The 6,751-nt window shown below is 33.1% G+C and overlaps 1 protein-coding gene across 1 annotated transcript in view; it reads left to right on the top strand.

Annotated features, from left to right (window-relative positions):
* The window catches only part of LOC117175160 (deoxyuridine 5'-triphosphate nucleotidohydrolase), a 76,695-nt gene that overhangs the window by 4,647 nt on the left and 65,297 nt on the right, over positions 1-6,751 (top strand). The gene's annotated exons all lie outside the window — the stretch shown is intronic.

Here is a 6,751-nt window from a genome sequence, read left to right as displayed (position 1 = left end):
GCTCACCCCTAATACTGAAGTCAAGTCCGAGTGTTTCAGCAGCCTCCTCCGCTGCTTTGTACAGAAATGCTCCTTTGCCCACTTCTTCGTGATTCCTGACCGGTAATTTTGATCAAAAACATGTAGTAATGGTGGCTTCAGGTCACTGACATATGAAACTTTGAAACTATTATTGGCGTAAAATTCTGCTTTGCGGAGGAATTTATTTCTAATTAAGTGCTAATATATTCTGCAAAAACTAAATTTTGTGCCCGGTAAATATGATCAATAACATGTAGTAATGGTGCTTTCAGGTGACTGAAATTTAAAACTCTGAAACTATTATTGGCATCAAATTCTCCTTTGGGTAGGCATTTAGTGCTAATTAAGTGCTTATATATTCTGCAAAAACTAAATTTTGTGCCCGATCGTTTTCGTGAAAAACATGTAGTAATGGTGGCTTCAGGTGACTCGCAAATGAAACTCTGAAACTGTTATTGGCATCAAATTCTCCTATGCGCAGGAATTTATTGCAAATTAATTGCTAATATATTCCGCAATAACTAAATTTTGTGCCCGGTAATTTCGATCGAAAACATGTAGTAATGGTGGCTTCAGGTGGCTGGTATATGAACTCGAAAATTATTATTGGCATCAAATACTCCTTTGCGCAGAAATTTGGTGCTAATGAAATGCTAATATATTCCGCAAAAACTAGATTTTGTGCCCGCGTCTCTGAATATTATATTAGGACTGAGAACACAGGTGGTGGAAAAGGAGTAAAGAAAGATTTACACTTGTAGCGAAAGCAGCATTTCGATACTGGTCTGTACAAGCCTCATCAGTGCAAAGCGAAAGATAATTTTTAATTACTGAAAGCATTATTACTCCAAAGAGAAAACGTTTGCTTCCTAAGTATGTGACGCAGCTATCACTGCTTGCAACCAATTTGCGGAGAAAGAAGATATACATCCTTGCTTGCGATATTTTCTATCATTTAAATGTGAAAGTTTTTAGTAGAATTCAGACGACTTTTTATAAAATTTTATTTCCACTTGAATTTTTTTCGAAGGATAGGAAGTACTTTAGTCTTTAGTTTTAATCGAAATCTTAAATTCTCATCATGTTACACTGTAAAAAATTTCTTGGGGAATTTCCCCTAAAATTGTCTTGCCGCTAATTTCCACAGATTTTGGGGAATTTTCTCTAAATTTTAGTGAGGAAACTTCACCAAACATCCTTGTGAGATATTGAATTTTCCCCAACTTAAAATATGGGAAATTCCGCAAAATTTGTGGAATATTACCTAAAAGGTTTGTGAAAATACTAATTATTCACGGAAATGTCCCTAAAATTTATTGGAGTATTAAAAATTGGTAAATTTTACTACAGATTTAAACATTATTAAATTAAAAATTCAAGAATTTTTGTAGCTAACATCGCCCAAAATTTGTGGAATAATAATAAAAAAAACAAGTTCTGTTCGACTTTAGCAATGGAAGAGCTTCGCTCTGAAGGAATCGCCATTTCAGTCACTGTAGTCTCTGCTCTTGTTAATTAGGCTTTGTTACGTGTGGACTGCTGTCTTAATCACTCGACGCGTCATTTCTGTTGCGCGAGAGGCGGCACGTCGCGCCATTGTGGATTTCCTTCCAAGCTACCAGCCCAGAACCGCAAGACTAAAATGAAGGTGGTAGCGGAAACTGAACTGTACTGTGCTGAATAGTAAACTGCTAGTATACTACTCTTAACTGATTAATCAAAAACTTTTTTTCTTTCCAATTTCAACTATCTGAAGGATTAGACTTTATTTACACATGTCAAACCTTTCAGATCAATAACTCAATAATTATTTATTACAAATATTTGAGATGACTTTAACATTATTAAACCTTTCTCTGAAAAATGTGTAAAATTATTCAAAATATCTTGCTAGTTTATCGAATATTTTAGGTCAAAATATCTTTCTGATCACACAGTAACGCTTCAAGAATTTTTAGAAAATTTGCTTGATCTACATCAGTGGTCGGTAAACTTTTCGCCCTCTTTTCAGGTAAGGGCAGGTTTGACCCAAAAAATTTTTTTGCCTGCCGCTCTTTATTCGTCAACGCTACGTTTTTCCTGAGGTGGGTTTGGTTTTCCTCGGCAGGGGTTCATTGTTAGACGGGATACTCAATGTGAATAAAAAGTTACAAATGAATTTTGTTTTAAATTCTCATATTAGAGATTTATAAGTCTGGAATTCGAAATCTGTGACTTTTTTGCGATTAAATACATCTAAACTTGTACTTAAGAAGTTAAAAATCAATGATTTGATGGAATATAATGACATCTCTATTTAAAACCAAAAGTGTTATAATGCATTGTTTTTTAGTATTTCAAGATGTTTTTTAGATTCCTTTTGATCGCAAGAATTCACAGATTTTGAATGTCGAGGTTTCAGAAAGCTAATTTTGAAATTGAGAATTTTTTCTTTTGAATTTTAATCCCCGTTACTCGAACTGCTTAGTAATGGAAGTGTCCATAGCGGGTTGGACCTTCTTGGCGGCAGCAGGTACTGTCACGAGATTGTGACTGGACCCGTCGTGGCAGCTAGGGCTGCCGCGCGTCACTAGTTTGCCGACCACTGATCTACATGCCAAATCGAACATAAGTTTTGGAACGATTGCCTAAATTTAGTGGGAATCACTCAATTCCTCAAATTGTAGGGAATATAACAATTTTTATTTGAATGTAGCATCATTGAAACTTACATTAATATGCAGTGTTGAGGAAGATCTTTAAAAAAAAGTATTAATTTGAGCGCGCCCAGGGCACGTACCAGTTGGATCTCGCACTTTGTGCTCGATACTCAATGAGAAATGACTGCATTGAGCCGTTACTTACAACTAGCCAGTACTGAGCCAGTGGTCTTGCCAACATCCAGCCAAATCTTGACGGACCAGTGCTGGTGCAGTACTGGGTGAATTGGTCAGGTCATCGGGACCCCCCTGCTATCAGCGAAACTGCGTTTTCGAGAGAAATGTTTCAGAAAAAAGTTTCAAAGTCTTGGACGAGAATCTGAATGGTGACCTTGAAGCTGAACTTGGCGTTGACCTTCAAGGTTATTTCAAAATCAATGCGTCAAGGTCATGTGACTCGTGACCTTCGAGGTCATTCCAAGGTCATATAAACTCAAACAAGGTCTAGACGGCTGATCAGCGAATATATGCGTTTTCGAGAGAAATGTTTCAAACAAAAGTTTTAGAGTTTTGAACGAGGATCTGAATGGTGACTTTGAAGCAGACCTTGGCGTTGGCCTTTAAGGTGTCAAAAATAGGGGTTTCATTTCAGCCGTATAGACCTTGCTAGAGTTTACACGATCCTCGAATGACCTCGAAGGACATCGGGTCACATGACCTTGAAATAACCTTGAAGGTCAACGCCAAAGCCAGCTTCAAGATCACCATTCAGAGTCCAAAACCTTGAAACTTTTGTCTGAAACATTTCCCTCGAAAAAGTATATTTTCGCAGATCTGGGGGTAAACAGGGCAGAGGTAAACAACACACTACTGACACACTTAAGTGTGGACACTAAGCCCAATCCTGAAACGCATATATACAGTGGCGTGCAAAAGTTTTGAGCCACCTCTTTTTTATGACTGAATAAATTCTCTATATTTTAATTATACCGGATCTAAAAAATTTCTCTTCAAAAAGTTGATTGTTTTCGAAATTCTGTTTAAAATAAGCCCAGGGTGAAGCCAATTTCTCTAGTTTTTAAGTAGATATTGCGAAAATAGTGTCAATTTCAATGTTTTTTAAAATTTTCAATAACTTCCGAAATAGTCAACATTTTTCAATGTTCTTGGGCTCATTTTGAAGATTTTCTTCACCGTATCGTAGCAGCTTACGAGTATAAATAGTAAAAAATGTCTTTTCAAATTGCAAGAACTTGAAGTTGCAATAAAAAACTTGGATAAATTTTAAAATATCTTATCTGTAGGCAAATCAGAATGAAAGTTAAATAAATATATATTTTGGGGAAATTATATAGAAACTTCATGATTACATGTTCAAAATGACCCCAAGAACATTTAAAAATGTTGAATATCTCGGAAGTTATTGAAAATTTAAGAAAACATTGAAAAATTTGCACTATTATATATAAGTCGGGTGACTTGATGAGCTTGGAATTTATAAATAAATTTGCATAGGGCCTAATTTCCAAATTTGATAGTTTTGAAATTCATTGCTGGATGTTTTGATAAATTTATAATTTATAAACTAGGGCGCGCCACTCTTGGTTCTCGCGCATCGCGCTTGATGATGTGTTCACCGCGCGCTACGCGCTCGGTCTCTGAATTTACCCCAGATTTTTGCGCAAGCCTTATAAAAATTAGAGGCCAAAGCATCGATAGCTGTCATTTCGTGATTGTGAATTTTTTTTTTTGTTAAAACTCCTTCGACTTTAACGAACACATTCTCATCACGTATCTCATGCTTCGCACTCGATTTCGTCGCAAATGCAAACTTTTCTACATTATGCTCAACTCTATTATATCAAATGTATAATGTATATTATATTTATTTCTGTACCTCTGCCTGGGGCTGTTTATTCAGATATTGCATAATAAAGTACAAATCTTTTTTTTAATGATTAATTTATTATTTGTTTCTTATTTTGCATTAAATTTTATTCTTAGTCACCCTGAAACATGTATATCATTTTAACAAATTTATATTATTACCAGTCATAATATGCATTAGTATTGGAACATATGTTGTTCAATAAAAGGTTATTGTATCTTGTTTTCTTTTTCCAAAAAGTATATATTTTTATTTTATTATATTTTTATAACCAGATTTTATAACAAACTTGTAGATATTTTTTGGTTAAATAACTTTGGTCTTTTAATTTTTCTTGTCTCTTGTATCCTTTTTCCAAAAATCTAATTTTTTCGTTTTTAATCTTATTTTTTATTTTTGAAAGAGAATATATTCGCTCGATCCAAAAATGATTGATAACAAATTTATAGATCTTTTTGGGTGAACAACTTTTGTTCGTCCTATCGAAAAGTGGCTAATAACAAATTTGTAGATATTTTCAGGTCGCGCAATTTTAGTTTATTTTTTTTCGTATCTTGCATAGTTTGACCACAAAATGGAATTTTTGGATTTTTCTTAATTTTTCATACGATCAAATTTGGAAATTTTTACTTTTCGACAAAATTAAAAAAGTTCTTATAATAATCTTGTAGATTTCTCAGAAATCCACGTTTTTCTTCTCTTTATTTTTTTTCATATAATGCATAGAATTTTTAAATCTTGAAAAAAATATGTTTTCAAACATTTTAAAAATACGCCCACTTTTTGAATTTTCATCCAAAATAGCTAGTTTAGATCTCGTTCTTTCTTTTAAGGCTTTAAAAAAGTATGCCAAAGTAGAATGCAATCTGATCCATTTTTCGCAAGTTATCCTGCTTAAGGGATACAGACTACAGACAGAGAGACAGCTTTGTAAACATCGTTTTTTTTTACTCAGGTGGTCTCAAAACGTAGAAATTTGATTAAAACCGTCAAAGTGAAATTTTACTTAAGACCAAACCTTCTCATTATGATGAAAGTGTAAAAAATCGAATAATTTCAAGAGATGTTTTTCTTTTAAGAGAAGTTTTGAAAAGATTCAAAATTAATATAAATCTTGAAATGATTTTAATTAATTAGAAAAAAATGTAAATTTTCTCAGGTTTGGAACAACAAATTTAGAATCCCTTTAGGAATTCTGAAAGGTTTAATAAGAATAAGAAAAAGTTCTTACGATTGCTAGGAAAACTAAAGAGCACCTTTTATTTTGACAAGTTAATTTAAGAAGAATATTGAAAAAGTTTTTAAAAGATATCCAAAATTGTCAAAAAAGAATCTGTGATATTTTAAGGCAATTTTGGTCATTTTTAAAATATTTAAAATAACATTTTTTTAAATATTCAAAGGTTTTGACAGATTTCCAGATAACGGCCATTCCAAAGTAACGGATGGGACATTCATACGCATAAAAACTTGAAAAATCCTTATTTAAAAGAACTATATCTTCTTTAAGCTAGGCTATCTGTACAAAGATGCACGAACTTGAAACTGTAAAGATTCTAAAATTCAATTAAAGTGAATAATTTCCATTTTATACAACGAAAAATACGGTAACGGATGGGACTCGTACGGGACTCAGTTTCAGGCTTACTGTTGCTTTCAATCAGAACTCTGCGAATTGAGAATGGTTATGACACCAACTTTCTTGTAATGGATTTGTCTGTTGACGTTTTCTTTTTACATATGTCAAGTTTGAAAATATGTGAAATAGAATTTTGTATAAAATTCTTGTTTTAGGTAACGGATGGGACATAGCAAGGTAACGGATGGGACGCGTACGATCAGGAAGTTAGTTTGCAGGCTTTACACATAATATGTATTCAATAAGAACTAAGAATTGAAAGGAGTAGGATGTAAATAAGTTACCAAAGTTTTAAATAATGAAAAAATACATTTTATTATAAAAAAAATCAGGGTTATAACGTTTATTTTACGAATATTCTTGTCAGAATCTATATCTATAAAATTAATATTAATATTACACTACTTTTTTATTTGATCTTCAGAATCACTTTCGGAATACACATCGCTGTATTTTAAACGCATATCTTTTGTAAGGTGCTTAAAATCTATTTCGGGTTCACAAGGGAAAATTGTGAGTTCATGCAGCGTTGATTTCGAAGTTTGGCCAACAACAATACGATAA

Source organism: Belonocnema kinseyi, chromosome 6 (assembly GCF_010883055.1).
Source record: "Belonocnema kinseyi isolate 2016_QV_RU_SX_M_011 chromosome 6, B_treatae_v1, whole genome shotgun sequence".
Lineage (NCBI taxonomy): Eukaryota > Metazoa > Arthropoda > Insecta > Hymenoptera > Cynipidae > Belonocnema > Belonocnema kinseyi.
This window is presented reverse-complemented; position numbering and strand designations above follow the sequence as displayed.